Below are 6000 nucleotides of genomic sequence, written 5' to 3' on the forward strand. Positions count from 1 at the left end.
CAGCCGTAAGTGGCGTTAAATCTGTTGGAAGAGAAGCAAGAGATACCCAGACTGGTTCTTTCTCATCATGTAGCCATGACAGCATCTGATATGTGCTGTTCCAACTTATCAACCTAAGATCAGTTTGTTGGCTGACCATTTCCCCATAGACAGCCCCCTACTGATGATAAATCTCATCAAAATACATTCAGTACATTTCAAAAACAGAAATATTCCTTTTGTTTACAGTTATTATCATCGTCATTAACATATTTTTTTTTAAAAACAAAAACAAAAATATATCTAATTTCTCAAGTATTTCGGGTAAAACCAATCAAAGCAACGAATCATTTCTTTTGTGGGATGAAAGAAAATATAATCAGTCACGGACTATTTTCAATATATAAAAAGTCACAAATGTAACTCATCTCCATACAGTCATCTTAAAATGTGTTTATTGCAGTCCATGTAGTGTATAAACATACAGTTAAGTACACTTGTCATGAGTGCATACAGTACACAGAAGCATGATACACTGACTATACTACAAAATCTTTCTCACTATGGGGGAAATATCAGTCTGACAGACTTTTATGCTTCCAGGCTCTCCAATATGCAAATATGGAAAGAGTTTCTCAGTGAAAGTGTCTTTGTAGGTGTATATGTGAGCCATGCCATCAACATCATAGAAGGACACCTCTCCTCTGTCATAGTCCAGCTGGATTCTTATCCTTTGGAGACTCTTCTTCACTGTCATAGCTTGACCAAAACCATTAGTGTATTTTCCACTGCCATATAGCAAACACCAGACTCCAAATTCAGGTGAAGCAGAATGCTCTCCCTTCCCGTTAGATGAATCTTTAGTCAAACCAATATTCCAGCGAGTATGGTCTCCCACCTCCACATCCCAGCCATGTTTCCCTGAGCTAAAAACCTCAGAGCTAAAACATTAAAATACTGAGTGTTTCTCTCTGGATTGTTGAGAAGCTGCTGCCATGTGTCTCCACATCTCACACTGGTCAGATCATCAGACAGATAGAGACAGCAGTTTGCAGTGTTTGGGTCCAGAATGACAGGACTGAAGTGGACCTTCTCCTTCATCTTCTCCCACACTCTGAAGGACAGGTTGCCCAGGTGTTTGGCCACATCTATCAGTGCTCCTGAGACCAGCTGTGGATCTGACACTGAGCTCTGGGCTCTGGCTCTGCTCTGAGTGTCTTTATAACTGCTGAGGAATGGCACGCTGTGTTTCTGCAGCTCTTTTTCAACAGCAGAGATGCTGTCTGACAGAGAGGAGATCTGCTCCTCAATCATCTTCATCTCTCTGCTGATAGTCCTCCCCTTCTGCTGCTCTTCCTCCCTCAGAGCCTCCAGTCTGGACTCCTCTTCCTCTTTCAGGAACTGCTGGAGCTTGTTGAACTCTGCTCTGATCTGCCTCTCTGTGGACAACAGCTGCTTCTTGGAGTGTTGAATCACTTTATTGTATGTTTTCTCCACTTGTTTGTATTTGTTCCTCTTGTCCTGCAGAGACTTCAGAGAGAGAGAGTCAGATTTCAGCTGCTCCTTCAGGTCACTGACTGCTTCTTCTATAGGAGCCACTTTGTGACTCTGGTGGAGCAAAAACTCACAGCCAGGACACAGAGTACTCTTCTCATCCACACAGAACAGTTTTGGTCCTTTTGATGTATGTTGCAAACCACCGCCACTTCTTTTTCTTTTTCTGTCAGATATGATTCAGATTTCTGTCTCAGTGCAAAGGAGTCAGCAAGTTGTTTCAGTGCAAAGTTGACAAATAGAACATCTTTTGAAGATTTTCTTTTACAAACTGGACAGTTTTTGTTTTTAGGTTGTTCTCAGGATTTGCTTTTATTTAAATAAAGTATAAAAATGACAGAAAGATGGAGAAATCTGAGTTGTTGTAGTCTGCTGAGGAGGATTTCAACTGACAGATACTAAACCAGTTTTACAACATTTTTGTTTTTCAGCAACTGCCACAGGAAACACTTTCCCAGCATGACTTTAACAACAACATCAGCATGCATAAAGAATAAAGAAATCTTTTTACATTTTTGATCAAATCCAAATCAAGACTGAACCAAAAGAGAAAGTGTAAAATGCTAAAAAAAAAAAAAAAAAAAAAAAGAGCAGTCATGTTTTAATCAAGATGATTTAAAAGTCAGAAACAGACATATTGTTACAAAATGCCTATCCCAGCTGTCATTTCAAGACAGTCTAGTCTGCCCCAGGGCCAACACAAGGAGACAAATGACCGTTTTCACCCACATTCACACCGACGGGCAATTTGAAAATCATCAGTTAACTGTGGGAGTAGTTGGTGGAAACCCAGGCAAACATAAAGTCAGTTTGTGGATTCAAACTCAGGAGTTTCTTGCTTCTTGCCACCACACTACCATATTCAGACACAGTACAAGGTTTAAATGAATTTATCTGTAATATTTTCAGAAACTATAGTCTTGATTTTTTTGTTTTACTTGTGAACTAAGGTTACTGAAGCAAATCATATTACATATGAAAAGGTGTCACAGACTGAAAATAAATTGTGTTATAATACTGTTTGTCAAGTTCCTGGGTACCACCATCTCCCAGGAGGTGAAGTGGGAGACCAAGATTTTAAAAAGACCCAGCAAAGGATGTACTTCCTGAGACAAGTGGGGAAGTACAGTCTTCTACATGAGCTGCTGATCCAGTTCTACACTGCAGTCACTGAGTCTGTCCTGTGCTCCTCCATCACAGTCTGGTATGGTGCAGCCACTAAACAGGACAGGTGCAGACTGCAGCGGACTGTACGGGCAGCTGAAAAGATCATTGGCGCCCCCTGCCCTCCACCCAGGACCTGCACCTCTGAAGAACCAGGAAACACGCAGGGAAAATCATCACAGACCTCTCACACCCTGGACACAGACTTTTTGACCTGCTGCCCTCTGGTAGACGGTATAGAAGCCTGCAGACCAGGACCACCCGACACAGTAACATGTTCTTTCCCCTCACCATCTCCCTCCTAAGTCTCACACTGCTTCACACTGCTAGACTGCAATAGATGTGTGTGTGTGTATTGAGTCATTTACATATTCTTGCGATCCGGTAGAGACACCATCTACCGGAAACAAATTCCTTGTATGTGTTTGAGCATATACTTGTTCAATAAACGCAATTCTGATTCTGATTCTGTTGAGAAAATATCAACTTTGTCTCCATCTTGTGGTTTTTGCAGGAACAAAACTGTTCACAGTTTCGTCCACATGATCAGGTTTTATTGCAGTACATCAGGAGTCAGTCTTTGGTGAAATTATAAGTAGTGTGCATGAAGGTTGTGCTGTCCATTGGCAGGATGAGATAATTATTAAGCAACAACATTTTTTTTCTGAACATTAAAGAGAAATCTCAGTTTCAGATTTTTATTTTTTAATTTATTTTTTTAATTTTTGGAATTTTGGAATCACCTCACAACATGCTGGGAAAGGCCTAGCAGGGTAGACAATGTTATTAAAGGAAAACAGAAAATCACCACTTCAGATCCATTGTCCACAGCATAAATCAAGTCATGCTCCCTCCCAGTGTTTCATAGTGCCTGGGACGTCATGGGCCAGATTGTAGCAAAGCCACTCCAGACAGGAGAATAACCAAGTAGATCACACGTGGATAAATAGGTGAAAACTACCTGTAGCCATTTCCTTTGACTGTTCTGGGTTCCTCATGTAGTTTGAAGTGACCAACAAAATGTTGGACTTATTATTAGTTGTTTTAGATATTGTAATGTTTTATTGTTTCTGTACTGATATTGTTTTACTTAGTGATTCATAGTTTTATTCTCTGAAATGTTTTGATTCTATTGGCATGCTGGGAATTCACTCACTTTGTCTGGTGATAGAATTTGTTTACATGTTTGTTTAGTGGGGTTGGTTGGCTTCCTGCAGTTGTCAGATATGTCTTCTCATGTTTTTCCCATTTTTCATACAGTTTTAGTAATGTTTTTAATAAATAGCCAGTTACGGCACTTAATCTGCACTTACTGTTTTGGCTTCTTATTGAAGCCTCTGTGTCATTTACCCTGGTCTTACTGTTTTTATTTATTTATCCTATTTTTCTATTCCTTTTAAATGTGTCTGCTAGTGGATCTCTGTGACACCGGATGAGACAAACAGAAACCTCTAAGTTGGTCTAATAAGTTTTCTTTGTCATGTACTGTGTGCAGTAGGCAGGAATGGTGGAATAAAAGGTGAACTTCTCCTGTCAAATACTAAAGTTGTTCCATAAACTACTTGTGTTTTATGCTTGTTTCTGTGCAGTGTGGACCACAACAACACAAAATCACCTAAATTGATTTTTGTTTCACGTTACAGAGGCAACATGCTGAACAGTTCTGTGATCAATATTCTAACATGTCAGCTAAAAATAAAATAGCAATGAGAGTTATAATAACTTTTGATTCACTGAAACACTGAAACTCAGAGTGAAGTGTAAAAAATAAAATTAAAGCCTTATTATAAAACATTTTGTGAACGACAGATGGTGTAACCCTGGGCACATCACTGTGAAAGAACAACTCTGCAGCAGAGACATTGAGCTGTTAGCCGTTAGCATGCGTCCGTACTATCTGCCCCGGGAATTCTCGCATGTTATCGCAATAACAGCGTATGTCCCCCCCTCGGCCAACGCGGATGCAGCCTGTGACACTCTCCACTCAGTGGTCAGCAGACTGCAAACACAATCTCCGAGAGCCCTTCTCATAATATCAGGGGACTTCAATCATGCCTCTTTGGACTCCACACTGCCCACCTTCACCCAGTATGTGACCTGCTCAACCAGAGACAATAAAACACTGGACTTACTGTATGCCAATGCTGAAGAGGCATACAGTTCATCACCTCTCCCTCCACTGGGCAAATCTGACCACAACCTGGTGCACCTTGTCCCTGTGTATGAGCCCTTAGTGCGCAGGGTGCCACCAGCCACCCGCACAGTGCAGAGATGGTCAGAGGAGAGCGAGGAGGCTCTTAAGGACTGTTTTGAGTCGACTGTGTGGGAGGTGATCTGTGACGACCATGGAGAGGACATCGACAGCCTTACTACATGCATTACTGACTATATTAATTTCTGTGTGGATAACACCGTACCTACCAGGACTGTACGGTGTTTCTCCAACAACAAACCTTGGATTACCCCAGAAATTAAAGCTGTCCTCAAGCAGAAGAGGAGGGCCTTCAAATCCAGAGACAAAGAGGAGTTGAAAAGGGTGCAGAGAGAGTTGAGGGGACTGATAAGGAATGGGAAGGACAGCTACAGGCAGAAGATGGAGAACCAGCTTCAGCAAAACAACGTTGGTGAAGTCTGGAGAGGCCTCAGAACCATCTCAGGCCACAAACAGCAGAACTCTCTGCCTGGGAGGGATGTGAGGTGGGCAAATAAACTGAATCATTTCTTCAACAGATTTGATTCAACCATGAGACAGTCTGCAACATCGGCTGCAGACTCACCCACCCCCACTGCTGCTGTTCCACCTCTGACACCTCAGACACTTCACACCTCCTCTATTCACCCTGCTCACTCCCCCCCACCCCCAACAACAGCATCCAATACACACTCAACACAAGGCTCCAGCCTGTCTCTCTCAACCACCCAGGTTAGGAGGGAACTGAGGAGGATTAATGGCAAGAAGGCAGCGGGTCCAGATGGCATCAGCTCGAGGGTCGTCAGGTCCTGCGCGGACCAACTGTGTGGGGTGATGGAGCACCTCTTCAACCTGAGCCTGAGGTTGGGAAGAGTCCCACAGCTCTGGAAAACCTCCTGTGTTGTACCAGTGCCAAAGACTTCACGCCCCAAGGACCTCAACAGCTACAGGCCGGTGGCTCTGACATCCCACCTGATGAAGACCCTGGAGCGGTTGGTCCTGGCTCAGCTTCGGCGCCTAACAAGCTCATCACTGGACCCACTTCAGTTTGCCTACCAGCCTGGCATTGGAGCGGATGATGCCGTCATTCACCTCCTACATCGTTCCCTCAC

The 6000-nt window shown here is 42.9% G+C and overlaps 1 pseudogene; it reads right to left on the reverse strand.

Annotated features, from left to right (window-relative positions):
* Positions 1-523: 523 nt before the first annotated feature.
* Positions 524-3695, reverse strand: LOC113033360 (tripartite motif-containing protein 35-like; annotated as a pseudogene).
* Between the last annotated feature and the right edge of the window lie 2305 nt (positions 3696-6000).

The sequence above is a fragment of the Astatotilapia calliptera genome, chromosome 12 (assembly GCF_900246225.1).
Source record: "Astatotilapia calliptera chromosome 12, fAstCal1.2, whole genome shotgun sequence".
Taxonomy (NCBI): domain Eukaryota; kingdom Metazoa; phylum Chordata; class Actinopteri; order Cichliformes; family Cichlidae; genus Astatotilapia; species Astatotilapia calliptera.